At 39.0% G+C, this 25,497-nt stretch overlaps 1 protein-coding gene across 9 annotated transcripts in view; it reads left to right on the top strand.

Moving 5' to 3' along the window:
* Dnaaf11 (dynein axonemal assembly factor 11) overlaps nt 1-25,497 on the top strand; it is a 101,137-nt gene that overhangs the window by 56,117 nt on the left and 19,523 nt on the right. The window contains exon 12 of one of the 9 annotated variants that reach the window (XR_005486580.1): nt 544-645. The exons of the other annotated variants lie outside the window; for them this stretch is intronic. The gene's annotated coding sequence lies outside the window, so the exon portion shown is untranslated. The remainder of the gene's footprint in view (nt 1-543; nt 646-25,497) is intronic. 9 annotated transcript variants of the gene reach the window in all.

The following is a 25,497-nucleotide window of genomic DNA, read 5'->3' as shown; positions in this document are numbered from 1 at the left end:
TCAGCAGGTCAGAGAAAACTGTCAAAATCAGAAACATGGCAGAAACTTCAGACAACTGGTTTTGGAATTGTTGCTCAAAATGGAATCAAGCAACTAGCTAGGGACTCCCCAGGGATGAAGAGTTAAGGGCAGGCTTTGTGGTTATAGATGATTTCTAAATGACTCCTTCAACGTTGACTGGAAATTGAATATAAAACTATAGTCTGCGCTTCCCCGGTAGATTAAAGTGCTGGCATTTACAACTTCTAAAGACTGGAAGGATTGTCTCTCTTTACTTTTAGATTTTTATGCAATTTTCCTTTGATCTCGAAGTTGGGTGGCTGAGACAGTGCTTGATACTGTGATAGGCTTAACATGAGAAACCTGACATGAGAAATCTGAAAAAAATTTTAAAGGAGTCTGACTTTAAAATTTTTAGTTGTCCCTGTGAAGTATCCAGATTCTTTATGGTTATCTGAGTGAGCTAATATACTTTCTGTTATCATTTGTAGAGTTTCACTTCAAAACTGACTTTAACCTTGAAAAAACAATTTTGTCTTTTAGAGGAAGGTAGGAGAGAGTAGAGAGGCTGAGCCAGGGTATTTCTGAAATGTCAGATTACTTTCAGACAAACTTCTCTTCACGGACGAGCACAGGAACTGACAGGTATTACACTTCTTGCCTACCTTACTCTCACCTCTCATGAAATAGAAATGAGCAGAAATCAAAGACACACAGAGAGACTCTATTATCACCTTGGAGCAAATCCCCTCCTGAATAAGTGGTACCATTAAAGGAAGAGTCCATCTAGTTTTGATTAGCCTCAGGCTGAAAGATGAAACCAATGTGGCCAAAGGGATGCTGTCATTTTGATTGGCCTCTCTCATTAGACCTCATTCTTTGAGCAAGGGTGGAGTTACCTTCTTCAATGCCCCTTAGGTACCCAAAAGAATAACAGATAAAGTAGCAATGGGTTTTCTTTGCCAGGTAGAGAAAGGATAGTGGGGAGTGGGTGTCTGTAAGGAAGAATATAAATTTGATTAACCAATATGGTTTCCACAGTGATTGACTAGCCCTTCATTTTTCATAGCCAATTTCTCAGCAGATTGACCAAAGGTAATCAGTCATTTTTTTTTATTCTGGGGAAAGAATAAAAAGTAAAATTTGTTGTCAGCCAAGAGAATAACAAACAGCATTATGAGGACCAAGTTGTCCTCAGTGATCATAGCAAATTGAAGGAGTGCGCCTATATTAACTAGAACATAACTACAGGGAAATCCAAAAGAACAGAAAATGACCTCCATAATAGGCATTTGTGTGACACCATGAGCATCACCCCACCCCCAAATCTCCACCCGTTTATTTGAAAGATTCCAGTGTAACTGACAAGGCAAAGGTGAAAGTATAACTGCTGTTCTTAAAGGGAAAGCTAGAGACACAATTAGGTACCTTGTTCAGGTGGCAGGCGATGGAACCAGAATGTCTCTGTTGTCACTGTTTATGGGTGTTTTAAACAAATGCTTCCTCATGTTTACATTGTGTGTTGTGGTGGTGGTTGTGGCTGTTATCATTGTTGTTTTGAGGGTAAGGCTTACTTCTGTAACCCAATGAGACTTAGACTGGGATCTTTTTGCCCTTGCCTCCTGAGGACTAGGATTTCTTCTTTTTAAAATTGCCTAAATGTTTCATGTTAAAACCTAAAAATCACAACAAATGGCTTATTATTAAGTGAAGAATAGAGGTGAGATGGTGCAAGTAAACCATGAAGAGGTTTGTCTTCAGTAATAAACTTAGATAATGTTTTCTTTCGAGGATTGTCTCTTAAAAATCATGTGAAAAGCATCGACATATAAATCAGCCATCTTCTATTAACTGCTACAAGAAGGCAATGGCATCAGACGTCTGAGAATAAACAAACCTTGCCTTAAATTAATACCTTTTCATTCTTAAGCACATAAAGTTGGCAACAATTATTTTTTTTCTAAAAATCATTAAATGCTAATAAATAGAACTAACTTCATTTATATCATAATTAAAGAGAATGCTACTGAAAGCTAACACCTTCATATGTTCCTTCTCACTGAAACATTTAAAGCAGTGACCTTGAATTCAGAGAGTGATATCCCATGTCTGAATTTGCTGGCTTACCCATGAGTTGCATGAGTCTGGCCTGCATTGTAATTACTAAGGAAAACCCTTGGAATATTAAAACACATTGTAAGAATAAACCTTAGTATATATCCATGAATAAATTGATTAAATTCACGTAGATCTATATCACATGTATTGTATATTCAGACACAGGAATATGCACATTTGGTAAGGGGTCGATGATCCTGGAGGACATTATGCTAAGTGAGACAGGTCAGGCACAGAAAGAAAACACAAGAACTTAATTCTAAGTAGAACATTTCTGAAAATCAAACATACAGAGATGGAAAACAAACCAGGAAGGTCTGAGAACAGAGTAAGTGTAAGATGATAAACTAGCATTAGGAAATTTGCATGTGGGAACTGCACTATGCGAGCAGGCTGTAGTTGCTCTTGCCACAAAGGGTGACTCTGAGATGATGGATATGCTCGTTTTACTGCATTGACCTTCTCACTGTCTACTGTGTACTGTAAGGTCATATAAGCCTTCAATATGCACAGCACATACAATTCATTGATAAAAGGAAACTGTACGATTAAGATGCTCTTGGCTCAAGTAACGGGAAATTCTGACTCAAAAGGTTTGCATAGCAAACAAAAATACATCGTCTCACCTAAAAACTAAAAAAAAAAATCGATTCAGTCAGAGGAAGCATCTCAATTTACTTGTAGAACAGTCTTCTCAGCATGTTAAGCAAAACTAGGATTCCCAGGAATACCTAACAAAGTCATTAATATCTTATACTCCTTAGATAATCTAGATAAAATCATGAGTTGATATTCAGTAAGTGTATTTGTAAAGAACACTGTCAAAGGCTGGCCTGCTTGATTGAGCCTAGATTGGCAGTGAGTGTAACGCATGGATTTGTGGGGATTCAGTGATAAAGTTTGTGTCCATAAAAATGAAAAAGCCAGGACACGAATTTTCATTGAGTCCACAATACCCTGGCATTTCCTTTTCAGTATGTAGAAATTGAATGCAGGGCTTGGTGTGTCCATGCTGGGCCATTACTCCTCCATTGTACCACACACTCTGACTTCTTTTTTCTACTTTTATTCAAGGACAGACAAGTGTCTAGTAGAGATTTGATAAGTGCCTCAGCTTCCTGAGTTGCTGCAATACAGAACTGTGCTGCAAGGCTTGGCTAGTTATATATCAGATTCTTCATTTCAGCATTTTTTCATGATGTCAAAATGATATTTTTCTCTTTTCTTACTCAAAGAATCTCAGATCTGTGCAGAGTGCTGACCAGTAGGTAAATTGTATCTGTTTGAGTCTGGTCCCATCACATAAGTCAGGGCTAAATTTTCTGTTGCTAACATCAATGGGAGCTCCCAGCTCCCAGCTCCCAATTCAGCTTCTTCATGCTGGCTTGGCTATCAGAGCCATCTGAAAATGTCCCACACCAGCCACTTATGTAAGCTACTCTGGATTGTACATGTTCAGGTTACAAGCCTGTGCATGTGTCAGCCTCCTGTCTCTGTCCTCCATCTTTGTATCTTACATTATGAGCACTATATCTCCAGCATGCTGTGTTCTACCACACCTTCTGTGTGATCATGAGCTGTTATTTGGTTAGAAGTGGCTCATAGATTTGTAGGTGATGAGACCCTCTGGCTGTTCACAAAAGCAGCGTCAGGAAGTGCACAATAGAGTGGGAAATCTCTCAGGCTTCTCTGGCATGTCCACTGCTCAGTGAGATTTCCTCCTGGCATCTAGAACTCTTCGTTCCTCAGCCTTTGCTTTGGGAGTGATGGAAACAGAATCTCAGTCACTGGGGCCCATGCCTTTATTACATTGAATATATCCAGTCAGGACCGATGTTGCCATCTGTCCAAGAGTTAACTCTTCTTCCATGGAAGACCTGGAGGTTTGCTTTCAGTGCAACAGACTAAATGACCACTTTATACTAAATGTTAACCAGACTGTGTCAGATTCCCTATTTCACTTAGAATTAAAGGCCAAATTCCCCAATATCTCCCCTTCCCATCCCCCTTTCTGCATCTTGTTTTCTACCATTCTCCCTCACATCTCCTGACATCATCGGCTCCCTTGCTTTTTCACAAGTATGACAATTTTCCTTTTGGGAGTGGGTCAGGGCTTTGCTACCCCAGCCAGTCTCAAAAGTTGCCCTGTCCCTCAGGTTTCTTTTCAAACATCCTTTGATTAAGGAAGTGGCATCTGATCCCCTTCATCTGCATTCTTTGAATCTCACTCTACTGTCTTCTTTTCTGATAGATTTTATGGCCCAGAAGTTGATTTCTCTATTGCTTTTTATTAGCAAGATTATAAGCCTCTAGAGAACAAAGGATTTCATCTTTTCCAGACTGCCTTGTCACTGTGATCTAGACTAAAGCCTGATTGGGAATAGATGTGTGTGTGTGTGTGTGTGTGTGTGTGTGTGTGTGTGTGTGTGTGTGTGTATGAACTAACTGAATTTGAATATTTAAAACATTCATCTCTCCTAATTACCAATTATCTCCAGCTATTTCACATTTTGCCCATTTGTATTGTTCAGATTATGTTTAGAATAAGCCTATCAGATTCAACAAAGCCCAAAGCCAGCTCACTGTAATTTCTGTTGCCATCCATGTTGATACCATGGAACACAAAGGTTAAAAGTACCAGCTCTGGAGCTAGAGAACTGGAGTCAAATCTTGTTGCTTTTACTTAACATCTGTGTTGCCTCTGGAAAATTAATGCATCTATGCCTCTAATGCATCATTTATAAAATGATAGCAATAGTCCAGGCCTCAAAAAGTTGTAAGCACGACATACGATGTACATTGATAAAAAACAAAGTAATTGAAGAATGTTTAGGATATAATTTATATTTGTATTGAGACATACATACTTTTAATTAATATTGTTTGTTGCTATTAATGTGGTACTGAAATATTAGTTCATATTGTTTTGTCATTGTTATCTCTTTTAGTTAGGACTTTATTGCTGTGAAGAGACACACCATGATTATAGCAACCCCTGTAAAAGGAAACATTTACCTGGAGCTGGCTTGCATTTTCAGAGGCTGGTCCATTACTCCTCCGGGTGGAAAGCATGTCAGCTTGCAGGCACACTTGGTGCTGATGGAACCAAAAGTTCTACATCTTGATCTGAAGGCAACAGAAGGAGACTCTGATACACAGGATATAGCTTGAGCATAGGAGACCTCAAAGCACAGTCTCATAGTGACACCCTTTCTCTAACAAGTGACACATCTACTATGAGATGACCACATCTCCTAACAGTATCACTCTCTATGCTCAAGCATTCAGATACACGAATCTATGGAAATCATCCCCACTCAAAGTCCCACATTATCTTAGCCCCTTCCCTGTGGCTATAACAGAATGCCTAGTGATGGATGAGTTTGACTCATGACTTCAATTCTAGAAGAACAAACAATATAATACACAAGTCTGATAAGGATCCCCTGTCTAGATCCCAATATCATACATGAAGTGGTGTGGAGGGTACATGGGATTAGAGACAGGGAGTGATGCACAGAGTACCAAGTGTTAAGAGAATCAGCAGTAAAGTGAAGAGGTTTCTGGCTTGCCCATTTAGAACAGACTGCCCTTGGGAACAAATCCACTTCATAAGACTTGCATGATCCCTTCACAGAGGGCCTTACCAGTCACCTTCCAGAAAGCGCCACCTCTTAAGGGTCTTACCACTTTTCATATCATTACACTGGTGAGTAAGCTTTGATAGGGACAACCACATCTAAGCCATGGCAGTTTTTTAGATTGAGCTGAGTTTGTAGATTGTATGGGGTACAAATATGTATCCATTATTAAAACCTGAAATACAATAACATGCTCCTCTGTTGTAACATGTATGTCCCTCAGACAGTTTAATCTTGTACTTATTTTCTCTATACAGTCATTGCACATTTGTAAGTTTGTTTACAGATATATAATTTTAGTTTTTATTTTGAATGAGGCTATTCTTCACATTACCTAAGAATTTATGCCTGTCCTTCAGCCTGTTCATCATATGCATCACCAAACTAGGTAATATGTATATGATAGTCTTCTTAATATTTTCCTGGGGACACTGGGCATGTGATGTCACCCTGGTCCAGCTCAACAAGATTTAACTAAATTCTTGCATGCCCTAAGAGGGCTTGCTCATGTGAATCAGGTTGAACTGATTCATAAGCTAAACTCCCATCTAGATTCTCAGTTGACAAGTTACAGGAACACTGATGCTTCATGATTTCCTTTGGGGTTTCATTCGGAGTAATTAACTGAGATTAAGGAAGTTGCTGTTGGAACTGAAGAGCAGAACGCCTTACCACTTTGGTTGGAGAACATGTTGTTTGACTCTGCTTACACCAGACACAGGAGATGAAGGTCATATATTAAAGTCAACAGAATAGACCGTGATTGTATAAAACCCAGACAGCTTTCCTCCATATTAGTCAGGCATATGTTTCTTCACTCAAACATGCAGTGCAAGTTATGTAGCCCACATAGACTCCCTCTGGCTGCTATGTGGGTCTGGAGTGCCCTTAGTCATTTCCCCAGGCTTGACTATTACATACACAGCACTGCTTTTTTATTTCTCATTTTGAACTTATTCAAGAAGCTTCTATCCCTGAGGAAATGAAAGCATGGAAAGGATACCTCCACTTACTTCAGCCCTTCTAGCCCCTTTCTGGTTGTACAGACCTGTAGTCTTTTCAACTCCTTTTCTCCAAGGGGCACTGGATCTTATTTCCACTCACGTTTCAAAGAGTGATTTTTCCCTCTCTTTGGCAATTCTATTTCTCAGTACTATTTCATTGAAATTTGCTTATCTGGATCTTATACAAAAAACATCTTAGAAATACCTCTTTCTAAAAACAAAGAAGAAAAGAAAATGAAAAACACCCTCTCCTGTGTTTACTGCCCTGATCTAATTTACTATAAGACTCTTAAATGAACATGTTTTCTTTTTATACTATATTTTCATTAATTAAATATTTTCTTTGTGCTGGTTAATTCTAATTTTCAACTTGATACAACCTAAGATCATCTGGAAATTTATTATGTAAATCAGGTTGTTCTATGGGCATGTCTGTCAGGGGCTATCTTGATTGTTAATTAAAAAAGGAGAATCCAGCCTGCTGTGAACAGCATCATTCCCTAGGCTGGGGAACTGAACAGTATGAGAAAGGAAAAAGCTGGTAAGAATAATGAAGCAAGCAAAGATATATTCTGTCTTAGCTCATGACTATGAATGTGAGGTGACTAGCTGCTTGTATTCCTGCCGTGGGTTACTTGAAATTATATAAAATAAATTGAAATTGCAAGCCAAATAAATCTCTCTCTCATTTATGTTGGTTTTTTGTCACAGCATTTTATCATAGCTAAAGAAACAAAATTTATTTTACAGTTCCATACATGTATACAATGCCCTATGATTACTCTCATATTACATCCCCTCTTAACTACCCTAACCTTGTCAACAATTCCCCCATTTACAATTTTTATTTTCCTTTTGTTTTTGTGACCCAATAGGCCTTCTTGTCTTGTGACCACAGGTATGGAATTATTCTGTGGATCCTGATGGGCTTAACCGTATGGATTAATCTGAAGTTAATAGCCCCAGAATCCATTAGTGGTCAAATAGTACAACAGGGAGAGGTATTGCTTCATAAGCCTTTCCCCTATTCATCATTAGCTATTGGTAGGTACAGTATTGTGATTTACCACTATATGAAATTTCAGCTGCTGTAAGTTCTTAATTGAATGTCTGTATCATTCTTAGAAAATAGCACCCTACTGCCCTTTTTCCTTTCCTCTGTCTCTTGAGTTTTTTGCCCCATCTTCTGTGATAATACTGAGCCTAGACTGAATGGCATAAATGTTGAGGGCTGAACATTCAATTATACCTTATTCTCAGCAGACTGAGCAGCCAAGAGCCTCTGTATTACGATCATTCACTGTAAAGGGACAATTTTCTGATTAAGCCAAGACTAGTCATTATAATTTGATGCAATGTCCACTTAGCTAAATGATGGTATTTGGTTCCCCTCTAGGGCCTACGGCCTCCATAAGCATGGATTTTTACCAGGGTTACATACCAGACATGAATTTTCTTCAGCAAAGTGGAGATTCTTAATTCCAGTAAGAGAGCTGTCATTTGCTGCCTTGATGGTTGAGCCACTATTGTAGCAGTGGTCATATCCTGCCTGGGTTAGAACTGTAGTTCATAGAACCACTTGTTAAGACCACTAATACCTTTTCATAGCACCTACCAGAATTACGAAAGCTAATGAGAAAGAAAAATTTTAGCTTAGTTCTGACTTGGCTTCTCTATATTTTGATCAAGATGTGTGGTGTCTTCAGCAGTACCATCTTACCTTATTCCAGTGGACAACCAAGAGGAACGACAAGAGGCTATATTTTCAAGGATCTCTAGGGACACCATAACCAATTTAAAAAAGCTCAAAAAAAAAAAACCACTGAAACCAAAAATCCCAACATATCTGATGATGGGAGACCTGTTTAATTACCCATGGCTTCTAGGGGTAGTATAGTCCAATCAAGCAAGATAATTCTAGTTTTTTTCTTTTAATTGACTTACAAATAATATGTTTCCTTGTATCTTTTTTCATATAACCTTTATTTTAATTAATCAACTCCTTCTCCCTTTATCTCCTTAAACCACCCATTCCTGCTTAATCCCTTCTACCCTTGGATCCCTTGCTCCATCTACCTAACACTCCACTCTCTTAAGGCATTCACCACTCAATATCCCTTTCTGTTTCCCTGGCTTCTACAGGAGCTGTAGGTTCAACATACAGGTCTAAAAAGTTGAAGCAAGGATCCACATTTGACAAAGAATATGTGGCATTTGTCTTTCTGGATTTAGGTAACCTCTCTTGCTGGATTTTTTAAATAGTTTCCTCCTTTGGCCTTCACATTTCACCTTTACTTATAGCTGAATAAAATTCCATTGTGTACACACAGCACTTTTTCATTATTCATTCATCCATTGATGGACATCGAGGCTGATTACATTTCTTAGCTGTTATTCATAGAACAGCAATGAATGTGAATAAGCAAGTATTTTTGAAGTAGGGTATAGAGTCCTTTGGGTATATGCCCAGAAGTGATATAGATGGGCCACATGATGGTTCTAATTTTAGCTTTTGAAAGACCACCATACTGAATTCCATAATCACTAGAGCAGTGACCAGAGGTTTCTCTTTGCCCACATTCACACCATCATTGCTGTCACTTTGTTTCTTTGTGTCTTTTCTCACATTCTTTCAGACCAACTCCAGTAAGATTTCATCTCCCCAACTCCCCTTTCCTAAAACCCTGAGGTTTGCAGTCATCTCTACTGTCATATTCAGTGTTCATCTCTCACCCTCTGCCAATATGATGTATGTGCAGTTTGTTTGCTTTTGTTTTTGTCTTCTAACATTCCTCTCCTTCATTTTCATTATGTTACTCTCGTGGGATGTCTCCCTGTGCCACTAGATGATTCTGGTCCCTGGATGTATTTGGAAGGTATAAATTAGATGCTTCTTTCTCATACCAAGGTCTGGAAGTGGGAATGTTCAATTTAGTTCTGGGACAGTTCTCTATATTCAGTGTGTGTGTAATCTCATGACTTTAAACATCACCAGAGCTCCATCATCTGATAGTTTCCAGTGACTAGGAAAGAGCAGCAATCATTGTGAGAAGAGTTAAAACCTTAATAGAATCAGTACCTCAGGATATAATAAACAATTTATATCTACTGATTCAGTGGGAAGGCTGAAGATAAACTTTGCTTTTATTAATTACACAGAATACAGCTGAAAGCCATATCTAGTTAGTGAAGGGGCTTTCATAAATGACCTCCCAGCTTGAATTGGAGATACCCCTGCCTGCAATATACACATAATCTTTTATAATGACTCAACTTAAACTTTTCTATTTCACAGTGATGGGAAATGGATATGTATTCAGTCGAAATCATTCTTTAATAATGTGTGTGTGTGTGTGTGTGTGTGTGTGTGTGTGATCTTCTCTTGCAATGCCATAATAATAGCTCCCAATTAGTTACATAGTCATAGTGACAAACAACTGAGATTCTAAACTATCCTCAGAAACTGTGATATTCAGTAGGTCACGTTTAATAAGTGCATTTTCACTGTTAATTTCGAATGGGTTGATCAGGACATGGATTTATGGGAAGTTGAAGAATATTGATCTACTTTAAATGAGTATCCGTCACATAGAGGTAACCCAGGCATTCACAGATACACTGGAAATCCAGTGAGCATTTTGATTCTGTTCATGCCAGGTTAGTGTTTTTCTTCCTTGAGATGACTCTCAGAGTCTCATGGCTACTGTAGTTATTAAATTGTAGGCCACTGACTGTTTTACACTTTTAAACATATTTTAAAATTTGACCCTCTAAGGAGCAGAATATGAGATACTTGAATATAGCAGTATATTTGAGAAGTAAAGTGGGGTGTTGGTCAGGAATTAGGAAAGGAAGGAACCTACAGACAGTTCCACATTAGTCCAATCACCCTTAGAAAACAATAAGGATGTTGTACAAAATACATTTATCAGGAAAGTTCTACCTGAGAAGCAATGGACTAGTGCTTCTGTACACTGGCTGTTGAAATCTACCAACTCTTGATGACTACTACCTGGAAAAAGATGGGAGCTGTATGATAAGCTCCCAGGACGTCACACAGGCTGCTTTCATAGTTCATGCAGTCCCAAACTGTTTCAGGAAAGAGACCCCAGCTCCAGTGGTAAAGATAACAGTACTGAGTCTGCTAGAGGACAGGTCAGAAAGTATGGTTAGGACCTTGACAATGTCTTCTTCAGACACTGATGCTAATTAAAGTAGGATGAAAAAGGGAAACTTGAAGTGTCATATAAGAAACCAGAGACTAAAAAATGAGGAAAAAGGTCCCTGCTGCTTATTACCCTGAGCCTCTGATTCTTAGTGTTTTCTCTTGGTGAAACTGAAGTATGCTTGAACTCCTGTCTGGTTATTTGCTAACATTATTATTTAACATTAATGACACCATGGTCAGTAGGTGCAACAACCCATGTGTACTTAGATGCCAATCAGATGGACAAAGGTTTAATCTCAGGACTTTATTCTTATCTGTTGCTCAAAGCCACCTCAAGCACATTGAGACGCTTTTCCAAGGTAATGATTGCAAAACAACTTAGTATCTTTTCTTCCTTGTTAGTTGTGTATATCCCTTTATCACTATACAGTTCAGTTTCCTGGGCAACCAGTAGTGGCATCCAAGTCATGTGGCTCTGCTGTTCATCATTCTTCCCCAATTATATGAGCTCCTGGAAAATATTCTATTGTTTTGCCTATTCCTCGTCTTCTGCCATCCTCCTGTTTTCTCTTTCTAAGGTTCACAGTTTCTCAGAGCTAGTATCTCAAATTTGGTCATTTAATTGCCTCAGTTCAATATACTGACCTTGATCTTTTCTCTTGTCTGTAAGCCTTTTCTTGCCAGCCATCTCACTACTTGGAAGAGAATTTTGTCCATTTATCATCTGTCAACATCAAATTGTCATCAGCAGTTTGCTACGGATGGTTTTGCTCTGTTCAGATAGACATTATATATAGGAAAGGCATAGCTCCCTTAGTGTTGTCATCCTGAGTTCTTTATCTCCAACATCTGACAGTTTAGACTCACAAACCCAGAAATATGCAGCACTAGGCTCTGAGATACTGAGGTTCATGGCCATGGGCTTTAGAAGCCTAGTATAGTGCTTCGGTTAGAGCAAGCTCTAGATTTTCAAAATCAATGCCTTATGGTTTTATGACCCTGAGAACGCAGAGCTCATTGCTCTAAGTTTTCAAAGTCGGAGACATATAGCTGTAGGTACTTAAGTCAAAAGCTATTGCTTTGAGTTTTGGGTGATAGTAGGTGAGTACACAAGAGCTTATGTTAAAGCACTCAAAGTTTAGGTATTAGTATCCCTACCTTCTAATTTTTGTCAGTTTTCAGGGAACATCTGTGCTGTTGCTATGATGGTTTAGGACTATAAATTCTAGAAGTTGTGAGTTTTGAGCAACTATCTTATCTTATTCCTCCCCATGAGGAAGATAAGTAAGCAGTAAAATATGACTTAGAGAACCCCCATTGTACTTAACATTGCAACATGAAAGGCAAGGTATTCTGGAGAGGCCTTCAGTGTCACCCATCACATGCCTTAAAAATTTTACAGGTCATAAGTCTTGCTTTGCATCAATCACAGGCTTTTGCTGCATCATCAAGGATGTGCTAGTCCACCATTCCCAAGTGAGAACAATTGTAAGATGGGCAACCTCATCTTGGAGTCTTCCAAATTAGTACTAGTAGTCTGGAGTGATTGTGGCAGGAGAAAGGTCTGCTGAAGCACGAATTGCATTTTTGGGCAGCAATGTTGGTTGAAAGGCACTTGAAGCTAGAATGAAGTTTCCTTAGAGAGATCACGAATGTGAAAAACAGCCAGACTTCCTGAGAGGGAAAAAAGGGGAGGGCTGCTTAGCCTGACAGCTTCCCTTTTAAGGCAGTCAAGCACAAGGGAAGGACATGTCAGCTGTCATTTAAGGGAAGGAATGGCCCACTCTTGATTGGTTGGTTTATTCATTATTAAGCAGGAAAAATTAGAGGGCACTTACACTAAAAAGCCTGGGAAATTACCATTCTTTGTAGTATTTAGTAGTGCCAACTCTGTAAACATGTGCCTCTGAGGAGGGCTGAGTCCCTCTGATCTGTCGCTAGATGAACTGTTTTTGAATACATGTCTCATAGCTTCACTGTCAGTTTCTTAATGTGAATATGTTAGAGGGTAGGTCCTGGAGGGAGGTGTTTTAGGTCATAGAGGTGGAGCACTTGTGAGTGGGTCGCTGCCTTTATCCTGGAATGGATTAGCTACTGCAGAGCGCAGTCCTCTCTTCTCTGACATATGCAAAGTCCATCTCTCTTTTCAACCTCCACCGTGTTACAAAGCAGCATGAAAACCTCAACAGACACATCTTGTAATCTTATCCTTCCTTGCCTGTAGACTACAAGACAAAACAAGAAAACAAACCTCTTTGCTTCACAAATTACTGAGGCTCCAATATTGCTATAATAACAGAAAAGGGAAAAATTAAGATGCTTGTTAAGGTGGCCCTGCCCTATTGGGCCCAGCCCTCCACTTCCCACACAGCTCCTCCTGCCCATAAAGTCATGCTGACTAGTTAGAAACTCCATCCCAGGAGTTTTCTGCCTCAGAAAAGGTGCTGATTTCTGTGTTATGTTTATTCCTTGGACACATTGACCAACATGGAATCTTGTCCTTATTCGACTTGAAGAGAAAGTGAGAGTAACATTATTTTTTTGTAGTTGCTTGATGTTTCATTAGGCATAATTAAACCAATATTTTTAGGAAAGCATAAATGACAATTTCTCTCTTTTGATCACTATGTCTTCATTGTATTTATCTCCAAGAGAAATTTAATAAACTGTCCGTGTTTATTTAAAAAGGAACAGAGTAATTAGCTATCAGCGTAGTCTGAGAGTATAGATTTCATGTGCTGGTCTTTCCATATAAAGAAGAGACACCCAACATAAAGGAAACTCCAGGTGGAGGAGATGCCTGGAAACAAGGTTCATTGGAGTTTAGGAGGAAGATAAGCAACTATTGTAGAGGAGATTCTCAGGGTAATAATCAGATGTTCTCAAGTGTGAGAGATGGGGAAGAGAGAAAAAGATCTCAAGGAAAATTAAAGATACATATCACCTGCTGTGTTAGACCACATAGGATCCAGAAAAGGCCATGACTGCCAAGATAAGGCTTAAAGACAGCACAGACTTCATTACTCATACATCTCTATAGCCCCTTACTGGTGCTGTCTCAAAAATAAACACAAAATCTGCCAATCTCTTGCCACCATTTCCTTTCCTGGTTGTCTGTAGTGACCATTAGATAAGCTTCTTACTTCCTCTTTGACTCAGAAGACCAGGAGGCCTACATGTGGAAATAAGATCAAGACCTTGTCCCTTCTCTTCAGGATGCTCTAAGACTGTCCTACTAGCCCTGATGATGACCCAGAGTCCTTGAAGAGAATCTTCATTGTACTTAACATTGCATCTTGAAAGGAAGGTTATACTGAAGAAGCGTCTTGAACTAACTCCATATGTTCAGGAAATAGATTCTATATTGCTAGAAATCATGGCCTTGCACATAAAAGGCTTTCCATGCCTTAAGTATTTACAGGTCATAAGCTTTGTGCTGTACCAAATACAAGCTTTGTGCTGACTCTCTGGTTCTGGTCCCTATCCTCAGTTGCACCTCCAAGACTCCTTGGAGGCATTAATCCCTGATGCTGACCACACTGCAATGACACCAACATCTTTTGGCCCCTTACGGCTATTCCTCAGGGAAGGTTTTTCTCAGACCCTGATAGAGTATCCTTGCTGTGTAAGGACGCACCAGCCAGCACTCACACTGCCGTGGATGGACCCACTTGTACAGCCATGCTTTCTTTTCCCATCACAACTACCTAACTCCCTCTGAAGCTATGTGCCAGGATAATCTGGTCTTCTTTTAGATTATTTCTGTCACATTCCACCACAGCAGCAAGGAGAATACCTAATATATGTCTTTTCTACTTGTCGATCTCTATTCCTCCAAGGTCCCTAATGGTGGTTCATTTACTCTTTAAAGCCTTCCCTTCATCTCAGTATTTCCTTAAAACATCATTTTCTAATGCTACTTCCAATGCCTCCTGTCTCACCACAGCCTTTTCTGTCTCTTTCCTGGTCTCCACAGTACTTATGTGCTCTATAGATTAAGTATTTGTTTCCTATCAGTCCCCTTCCCACTACAATATAAGATGACGAGGGCAAAGCATTTTATAAATTTATAAAAGCATTGTATTCAGTATTCAATTACCAAGACCTAGAAAGTTGGCTGGATCATAGCAAACATCTCCACAAATGTTTATTGAATGAATAAGTGAATGGGTGAGTGAATGAATGAGCGACAATAATCATCATGCATTTTTAGAGTTGAATGGAGGCTGCTTCCATTAAGACTGTCTCTGTCAAGGGTGTAAAATGATGTTTTCTTTTTAAACATCATCATCGCTCTTGGTGCTTGCCCTAACTTAATAAAATCCTCTTTAATTCTGAGCTTGCAGTGCATGAATGGCTTTCCTAGGGAACAGTCAGATAGGTTACACATGCCTGAAAAAGAATTTAAAGAAACCTAGAGATAGCAATACTTCCTCCACATTTTCAAAAGCACATCACTGTTTTATATAACTAAGAATATTGGTTTTTTTATATGAGTTATCAATACGTTCACTTTTTTGTTGTTTTTTTTTATTAACTTGAGTATTTCTTATTTACATTTCGAGTGTTATTCCCTTTCCCGGTTTCTGGGCAAACATCCCCCTCCCTCCTCCCCTTTCTTATCGGTGTTCCCCTCCCCATCCTCCCCCCATTGCCGCCCTCCCCCCAACAATCTAGTTCACTGGGGGTTCAGTCTTAGCAGGACCCAGGGCTTCCCCTTCCACTGGTGCTCTTACTAGGATATTCATTGCTACCTATGAGGTCAGAGTCCAGGGTCAGTCCATGTATAGTCTTTAGGTAGTGGCTTAGTCCCTGGAAGCTCTGGTTGCTTGGCATTGTTGTACATATGGGGTCTCGAGCCCCTTCAAGCTCTTCCAGTTCTTTCTCTGATTCCTTCAACGGGGGTCCTATTCTCAGTTCAGTGGTTTGCTGCAGGCATACGCCTCTGTATTTGCTGTATTCTGGCTGTGTCTCTCAGGAGCGATCTACATCTGGCTCCTGTCGGTCTGCACTTCTTTGCTTCATCCATCTTGTCTAATTGGATGGCTGTATATGTATGGACCAATACGTTCACTTTTAATGTTTTTTTCTTGGACAGCTGGGGTGGGCAGCTTTGGTCAGAGCTGCATGTCCTCATTTCATTTTCTCTACTGAACACTCTTTCAAAATTAAGCCTTTCTTGCTGCAATTACACACTGACCTGAGATAGAATACACTTAAAATATGTTTGATTGGTGCAAGTACATTTTAATCTGTTTAAAGATGTTATATGTTAATATTAGAAAGTGTTACACATTTTCTAATTTTATAAATTTATAACTTTCTTTAAACAGAAAAAGAGTTCTCCTAGAAGAAGTGGTAAATTATTTGCTTTTCTTATCAGTCAGGATACAGTTAAGGAAATCAGAATATTAAATGCTTTGTTTAGGAGACAATCCTACTTGTCCATCCCTCATTAGAGAAGATTTTTCCTTACATTAATCAAGCAAAGACTCACAACTGGACAGTGCAGAGAGTGAGAATCTGGAGCACTCGATGCTACATGGGATGTCTTATTCCCTTCAGTGCTCAGGGATGTGTGATGGAAAGGAGGCAGAAGGATAATATGATCCAGAGGTCGTGGGTGAGTCCAGAGAAACCTTCAGTTCCAGACATAACAGTACGGATATACTTGACCTGACTGAGACTGTGACAGCAGGCACAAGATCATATAGGTTTAAACCAGACAGAAGCCCAACCCTGAGCTGACACAAAGTTTCTCCCATAACCAAGAAGTTATTTACAATTGATACCTTACCTGCCAGAAAAGTGAAAACCAGTGTTCTTCAAGGAATGTCACTGTGTGCTTCTGCAATACTGCAGGGCAGGCACCGTGCTCAGGAGTAGATGGCCAAGACCAAATAGATTTCATGTTTTCTGCTTCTGTTTTGTTTTTTCTGTTGGAGTTGTTTATTTGTTTTTTTTTCTATGTGGGCTTTTTGTTTCATTTTATTTGGTTTATTCCTTTTTTGTCTCTTACTGGTTTTTGTTTGTTTGTTTGTGTGGTTGGTTGGTTGGTTTGATTTTTAGTTTTTGATTTGTTTGTATCGAGAGAGAATATAAAGTCATATGGGTAGGGAGGTGGGAAGAATATGGGAGTAGTTAGGAGAGGGGTGTATGATCAAAATATAGGATATGAGAAATACAAATCAACCCTTGATATATATGTGTTTGATTAAGTAAGCACACATATTTCCTAGGATATTAATATATTTGCTAATAAACAAAAGTGATAAATACAGTACAATATAGAACAATATAGAGATGTTGACATTGATCTAAAACTCAAGTTAAACATCATGGCTTATGCCTATAATTTCTTATTCTCTTCTCAATTATTTTTACTTTTTTGAACTTTTAAAAAATAAAATATAATTACGTTACTCACATTTTTTTTCCTCCAATTCCTCCCATACTCTCTCTCCCTCAATCCCTCTCATGGCCACTTTTTCTTTAATAATCATGTTATTATATAAATTAATGCATAATATAAATTCAAAAAAAGAGAATGCTGTGTTGGTGAATACAATAAAATTCATTATATCATGTCAGAAATGTCACAATAAGTTCATTACTTTGTACAAATAATATATACTAATCATAATTTTGACACTCTTCTTACTGTTTCAGGTCACTTATTAACAAATGAATTATCTAGAAAAAAACATGGTAGGAAAGATAAAAATAATGTCCAGAGATTTTTTTAAAAATATGAACTTAAAAGATCAAATATATAGATATATGCATACAAATAAATATCACATATGTCTAACAGAAATTTATATATACACACAAACACTTAATGTCAAGTGGTAAACAGGAAATTTTGTTTCCATGTTTTAATATGAATAGTACTTCTTTCAGAAGTCAGAGCTTAAATGTTGTATAAGAGAATTATACATATACATATAAAATTAGCTAATTATTATAAGTACCAGAAGTTATGTAATAAGATGAACAGTTTACAAGAGGAAAAATTCCTCTGCAGTTGACATAAGGATTGTTAGAAAATAGTTGTCTATTTTAATTGCATGGCTGGGCCTCATTACCAAGCACTATTAATAAAATGTCATTCAGCTCACCCCATTTCCCAAGTAATATAATTGGCTTATGTCAAGGCAAGTTCATATCTAAAGGATGTAGACAGTTTGGAAGGTTTATGCAGAAAAAAAGTGAAATTATTTACCAGGCAAGGGTGAGGATGTTAAATGTGTGTACTTAAGCAAAATGATAATGGTGGGAAGATAAGCAGAACCCATAAATAACTAATAGAGAAGTTATTAATATCAGATGAGGGAATAATTTAGCACGCTTGTCTTTCCAGATGTAGAAGACAAGGTACTAAAACTCAGCAATTGAAAGCTTTCTGGAAAACTCTGAAAAAAGTTTACACAATTGAATTATTAATTAGTCAAGTAAAATATTTATTAAACTCAGCTGACATTTGTTAAGCTTGTGGCATAGATGAAGCACTATGTGAATTACTGTGGAATCAAGATCTGTGTCCCTCAGGTGCTCCTTCTTGTCTGTCCCCTCCCTCTTCAGTCCATAGCCATCATCCTTGTAGAGTCAGATGGGGCAAGGGGCAAGGGGCAAGGGGCAAGTCTGTTTTGAGTAGGCTGAGACTCTTTTGGAGGCTCTTCCCTTCCACCTAGATTTAAAGTTGCAGTGCTGCCTCATAGACTAGAGTCCTGAGTTGTGGGGACTCTGATGCCTTCCCAAATCCTTCCTATTCCTCATTATATCCAACTCAAGAAGTACTTTCTTCCCCTCATTCATAGACATAACAGGAAGGAACGGGTGTCTCTACAGGTCTTTACTGACAGTGCTAGCTTGTAGTCATTGTTTATTCTGCTGTTCATCCCAGATATTTTCATTATCATTTGCTATGTGCTGGGCACCTGTGTTAGATTGTAAGAAATGCAGAGAAAACAGTACTCTGAAACAGACTTAGATTCCCCAAGGCTATCCTTGCAGAGAGCCTGCATGGAGGCTGCGATACATCCCTTCTCTCACTCCGATACCTAGAGGAGGAAGTGATCTTGTTTTCTAGATGCACTTGGTCTACCTTCAAATCATTTGCTCTCTTCTGCTGAAGAACTGTGATCTCTCTAGTACACTCAGAGGTTTCATAGATAGTGGCAATTGTTTGGAATAAAGTACTTCACAGAAACACTCCAAAGTGATTACTTACCCTTGTAAAAATGGTAAAGATGATATTATAAGAAAGGCATATGATCTATGGCACTTAGGTTAAAATATGAAATAGAAGAATTATGGTGATGAACAAATATAAATACTTTCTTTTTTGTTACCCCAAATATTTTTATTGCACTTACCCATGCTGATACTGAATATCAATAGGTCACAGAAAGCAAGCAGATTTTCAATAAAACATGTAAATTACAACGCCTTACAGAAAGTAACTGCAAACAAAGACCAGTACAATTAAATTGTATTAAAGAGCTGAGACAGGTATAGAAAAACATTAAACTGAAAAAAAAATTGGTAAGTAGGTGGCAGAGCAACCGACTTATACCATTGAGTCTAAAGGACACAGGAAGCTATATAGGGTGAATCGAAGCAAAGCCAGGATCACATCAGCTAAATACATATCAGTTGACAGAACCTAAAGCACAGTAACACTGATTACAGTAGAGTCTTTCTCCTCATGGCACTTGATCTTCATTATCTGCTTGACTGGGTTTAGAATCACCTGGGAGATACTTCTTTGGGAGCATCTGTGAGGACGTTTCCAAAAAGTTTCAACCAAGAAGAGGCCCACTGGCAATGCAGATGGCTCTAGCCCCGGGACCAGGGTCCTGGACTGCATAAAAAAGAAAAAAAAAGGAAACCAACTGTGAAGAAGCATTCGTCTCTGACTACCTCCAGACTATGGACATAGTGTGACCAGCTTCCTCATGCTCTCCCCACTCTGGGGGTGGATGTTCTCCCTGCTATGGCTCCCATTTTATGATGGATTATACCATCAGATTATGAGCTAACATAAAACCTTTCTTCTTGAAGTAGCTTTTGTAGGGTTTTTATCACATCAACAAGGAAAGCAGCTGTAGCACTATAGTGTCCATATTAGAAAGGTAATATAAAGATGACTTCAAAATGTGCCTTCTACATTGGGCTTCTCCTTATGGATGTGTAATCCATAATATTAAGAAATATCAATTGCACCAGTTGCATTAGAAAACAACACACATGGTTCTTTCTTTCATGGATCAACAAAACATGAGAAGTATTCCAATAATATAACGAACATATCCCTTGCCAGAAGGCTAAATGTCTTCTTATAAAATATTAATGGCTTTATAGAGTGTAGCCTCAGAGTAAACAAAACCTTGGGAAATTTTTGATTTTCATTCCCAAAGGAAAAAAGTTATAGACATTACACTTAATAGTCAACACAAATAAAACTAAATATAAAATATAGGGGAAACCAACAAATAAAGTTGAGGAAATAGAAATGCTATTCCAATATACTATTGAAGCACAAGGGGAAACCCATGTGTAATCCGATGCTACTTTGTTTATAAAATGCATAACTATCATTAAAGATTGCAGGCATCAGAATCAAGGACAGTGTATGCACCTTCCAAGTGACAAGCTCCTTAAGTACAAGGTCAGTGCAGACTGCATGCCCCATCCTGCATCCACACACAGTCTACCACAAGGAACCATTTCCTTCTCTAAACCTGCTTCTGCCAGAGTCATACCCCTCTCAGAAGATGGCTCCTCTGTTTAAAGCAATGTGAGCTCTCAGCTAGACTACCCCACATGCTGTCTCACCTTTCTTCTTCATATCCAATTCCTTCTCTTCAGAAAAGCCAGAGTGCCCTTTAAAATCATGGATCCTTTTATTCCCTTGCTGAAGCCCCCTGTCTCCAGATGACTTCCATACTACTTGAGAATGACGTTTACATTTCCTGCTGCAATCCAGCTATGCCCAGCATCAGCATAACTTTTTTGCAACTTTCCTCTTTTTCCCCTTAGTTATATATTCTGGACACTGCCCCACCCCCATGGAAACACATAATCGGGACTGAATTCAAATTCTGCCTTTTCATAATCACTTTTTCTAATACTGCGGCATGTTGTCTCAGTCGTTGGTATAATTTGCACCTTTAACGACCCTCCACAGTTTAGTTGTTTAAGGCATGGTTTTAAGCTAGAAGTGCTATTGTAGGGGTTGGGGACGTTATAGAAGGAACTCACGTCATAGAGATGCTCTTGAGAATACTGTGAGAAACTGGAGTCATAAAACTGTTTTCTTTCTTCTTCCATCCAGTCTTCTGCCCTCCTCATCTCTTCTTTCCCCACGCCATTCCTCTTTCCTCCCTTTCCTCTTCTTTGCTCCCTTCAGAATAAACTTCCACCACATGTTGCTGTCATGACCTCCTATGCCATCTCAGTCCCAAGACAACAGGGACAAGTAACAATGGATTGAAACCTTTGTAGCAAAAAGTAAATGTTTATTACTTAAAAGTTGTTTGATGTGGGTATTTTTGTCACAGTGAGGGTAAGCTAACAAATACTCATAATCCCTGGTTTATCCTTTGCAAGGTCATTATAATGATATGAAAGAGCCTTAGCTCCTATGCAGAGATAAACACTATGCACTTTAAAACACTCACTGGAGAGAGGGCCCATGACTGTGGGCAAATTCACTATTAAGAACTCAGGCTAAGTTGTGAGTTCAGTACATTGCAAGCATCATCCCAACAAGGTTCTGATATGGAAACAGATGTATCAGTTCTCAAGTTTATATAAAAACCTAAAGAGTGACCAGAGTCATTCAGCTTCAGTGTAGAGTCAGGCTGTCTTAGTGTGGTACAAGGGTAAATGGATCAGTGTACAAAATGAAAAGGCTAATTGAAGGCCTTTACTTACTAGACTTAGTCTCTTTTTCAGTTCCTATGTGGGAAGGAACTACCCCAATAAAGGCAACTTGAATAAATTGCTACTAGCATGTAGTTTCTATGTTTTATTTCACTTTGAGTGATTGCTCCCCCTTTCTTGTTCTTGACACTTTTAGCTATTCTAGATTCTTTTATCATTTTAGCTTTTATCCTTAGATACATGGGGCATTTCAAATAGATCTGCTGTATGACACGAAGCAGTCCCTTGTATGGATATGTAGGTCTAGCACCATGGGCTTTGGTTTCTTCTTTGAGTTTCCTTGAGTCGTCTGTAAAAGTGGTTGGTCACTGCCATGGTCAGTGACAAATTTCAGCTTGGCAAAAGTTAGAATCACCTTGTAGATGGGCCTCTTGATCATGTCTGTTGGGGTTTATTTTTATTAAGTTAAAGCATCTTAAGGGGGATTAATTATGTCACATTTCCAGGTTCTAGTTTATCACAGTGGAGAAGACTAAATGGCAAGGACCTGAGGAAGTGGTCTCCTGGCATCTGTAGTCGGGATCAGAATGCAATGATGCATGCTTGCATGCATTTGCTGAGTTCGCTTTCTCTCTTCTTACACAGTCCCAGATCTGGATCCCCTGTCAGGAAATGATGCCTGCCACCTCACTATAATGCAACCAAGATTACACACTAGCATATAGAGAAATTAAAGTGATTTTAGAAAAAACATGTGGGCCTTAGCAAAGGTCCATAGTTACTAGATACAATCATCATTTTTATTTAAAAAAGGCCCCCTTCTTATTTCCAATTTTTGTTTAGGGTTTCTTATCTAAGAAAATCAATGTCTCCTTCACTTTACCTGTTATTTCATATGTACTTAGAAGATTTATTTCCTATTTTTAACATGGATCCAGAAAAACTGTTCAAAAGGGCTCAGTTCATTTATCTCCTTACCCTTGTAGTTTACAGTCTTTGCCTGCTAGACACTATACCACAGCAGCTGTTTCATTTATCTTGGCTCTGTTTTCCATGGGTTTCTTGCAGTAGATCAAACCCAGAATTAGTCCTTCCAGCACTGCCACATAGGGAGCTCACCTTTGAAGGATGTTTATGTTGAATATGTGTTGTTAACAGTCTTTGCTTTTAAATAAAATTGCATTCATTCTTGTTTTTTTAAAGCTGTTTTGCTTTTATTTTTGAAATTATAATGGCACCATTTCTCGCCCTTCCTCCCTGAAGACCTACCTATAAACCCTCATTGCACACATGCAAAGTATTTTGATCACACTCACTTCTCTCTCCTCCTAGATCCACACCCCATGGCCCACCCCCGTACTAACCTCATGTTCCCATACCAAGTCCAATTCACAGGTCTGGGGCCATCCACTACCACATGGTCAACCTACCAGGGACTATATCCATAAAGAAAATGGAGTCCTCTTCCCTAGAAGCTATCAATTGTCAATTCAATTGCTCCTCATGGGGTGGGAGCTTGTGAGATCTCCCCAGTTCACTTCCTACATGAAATATTGAGTGGGTTGGTTTGTGCAGACAAGCACAACTGTTTGGAGTTCATAGCTTCTGTGGCCCTGTCATATCCAGAATATACTATCTTGTAGCAGTCCTCTCTCAACTTCTGGCACAGATCTTTGCATGCACTCTTTTACAATGTTCATTGATCCTCGAATGACCGTGATGCACATGTCACACTTGACCTTTGCAATGGCATTTTATTAGTCTATACACAGTTTCTGTGCTTGGTTTTAGTCAGTCTCTTCACCATTTTGTTCTGGTCTTTGCATTTGTGTGCTTTGCGACTACTACCTTGCATGTAGACCAGTCGAGGATTTAAGTAGCATTCTTAACTTGCGGTTGCTTTCTGTGGACTCTTTACTTGTAACACTCTGGTGAGCTCATATTCCTGCTTTAGACTTCTCGGGCCAGTAGGAGCACATATTTCTTTATCTCTTACAGCTCAGGAAGAGCCTTGTAGGAAAAATTCATATACACTTGCCTCTTGTTTATTGTTACTCTTCCACCATGCATCAAACACCCTCTAGTGTCTGTTTCTTATTGCTTGTCTTTAATACCTTTAGTGTATATATGTATGCATGCCTGCATGTCATCGTATACAAAATTGTATTTATAAGCTCAGTAGATTCTTTGTAACCTGTTTAAACTCTCCACAGTTTGAGTTTCTTTAGAAGTACCCCTCCTCACCTATGCTCTTTCTATAGCTCTGTGAAGTCTTGTGCTACTGTATTCCCCATTGTTTCCCTGACCATTCTTGTGCACCACTCTGTTTGCCGTTGCTTTCCTTTTATCTTTCTTCTACCTTCCTCTATCCTGTATCCTCCCTTTTACCTGATCCTACCTGATAAATTGGCTTATGATACCTTCTAACTGAAAACTTGAATATGTATGTCAGAATTTTCAGTTAAAGGATGAGCTCTCCCTTCCGTTCTTCCTAGACCCTCCCCATAACTTTTCTTCATGACTCTCTTTGTCATGCCCCCACCCCATGCCCTTCCTCCCCAGGTTCTGCTGGCTGCTGGCTTCTGCCTCTTTTATAGCTCATTGACTTCTCTGTCACCACTGTCATCATATCTTAAGCCTTCCTATGCATGGCATTATTCTTTACAGGCATTCTTTCCTTGAATACATACTGTGCTGCTCATTGACCCTCTCAAACCGCCAAATTCAGGATGCCACTTCCCCATCCTCAAGCCTAAGAGTGTGCCCTTTTCATCTGTAGAATAAAATTCCCACCATACTAGTGGATTATAAACTTGCACTTTCAGTCTGTAAGCTCGGCTATCACCTCCATTCCTTCTATCCACGTTTCAGACCTAATATAGCCTGGAGCTGTCTACAGTTCTGAAACTCTCAATTTTCCCCAACTTTCAAGCATTTCATATAGGCCTTGTCCTTTCTTTGGAAGACATTTCCCTATTTTTCAGCCCTTCATCTTTTTCTAGCTCAAATGACACTCTCGTGGGAATTGAACCTGAACCAATAGACACCAGTACATAGTACTCCTGGGGTGCCTTGTACCTGTATGCCACGTTCCTAATTCTCCCCATGGCTGTTTTCTCCTTTCACCAGAACATAAGCTCCCTAAAATAAGCAATGGGTCTACTCCAGTGGCAAGTTGAAACAACCAGAAACCACTATTGACTCCTTTATTGAAACTATTTGGATAAATATACTTAGCAAACACAGAAAATGCACAAATGATTATTCAATAAGTATTCAGAATATTTTCTACTGAGATAATTTGCTATCTTTTAAAAGATTTCTGGAAAATATATCTACATGCATGAATGCCACATGTGTTAAGGGCCTGTTGGGGCCAGGAGATAGAATTGGATCCCCTGGTGCTATAGAGTTACAGACAATTGTGAACCACCCCAGGGTATGAGGAACCAAACACCCATTCTCTAGAAGAGCAGCAAGTACTCTTTTTCTAAATATTAAATTGTTTTTTATTAGACATATTTTATTTACATTTCACATGTTATTCCTTTTCCTGGTTTCCTGACCATAAGCCCTCTATCCCATTCCCCTCCCCTTCTTCTATGAGGGTGTTCCCCCTCCCCAACCACCCCCCATTCCCACATCCCTACCCTGACATCCCCTACAATGGGGGGTC

This window comes from Rattus norvegicus, chromosome 7 (assembly GCF_036323735.1).
Source record: "Rattus norvegicus strain BN/NHsdMcwi chromosome 7, GRCr8, whole genome shotgun sequence".
NCBI lineage: Eukaryota > Metazoa > Chordata > Mammalia > Rodentia > Muridae > Rattus > Rattus norvegicus.
The sequence above is the reverse complement of the archived record's forward strand: the minus strand, read 5'-3'. Positions and strand labels throughout refer to the sequence as shown.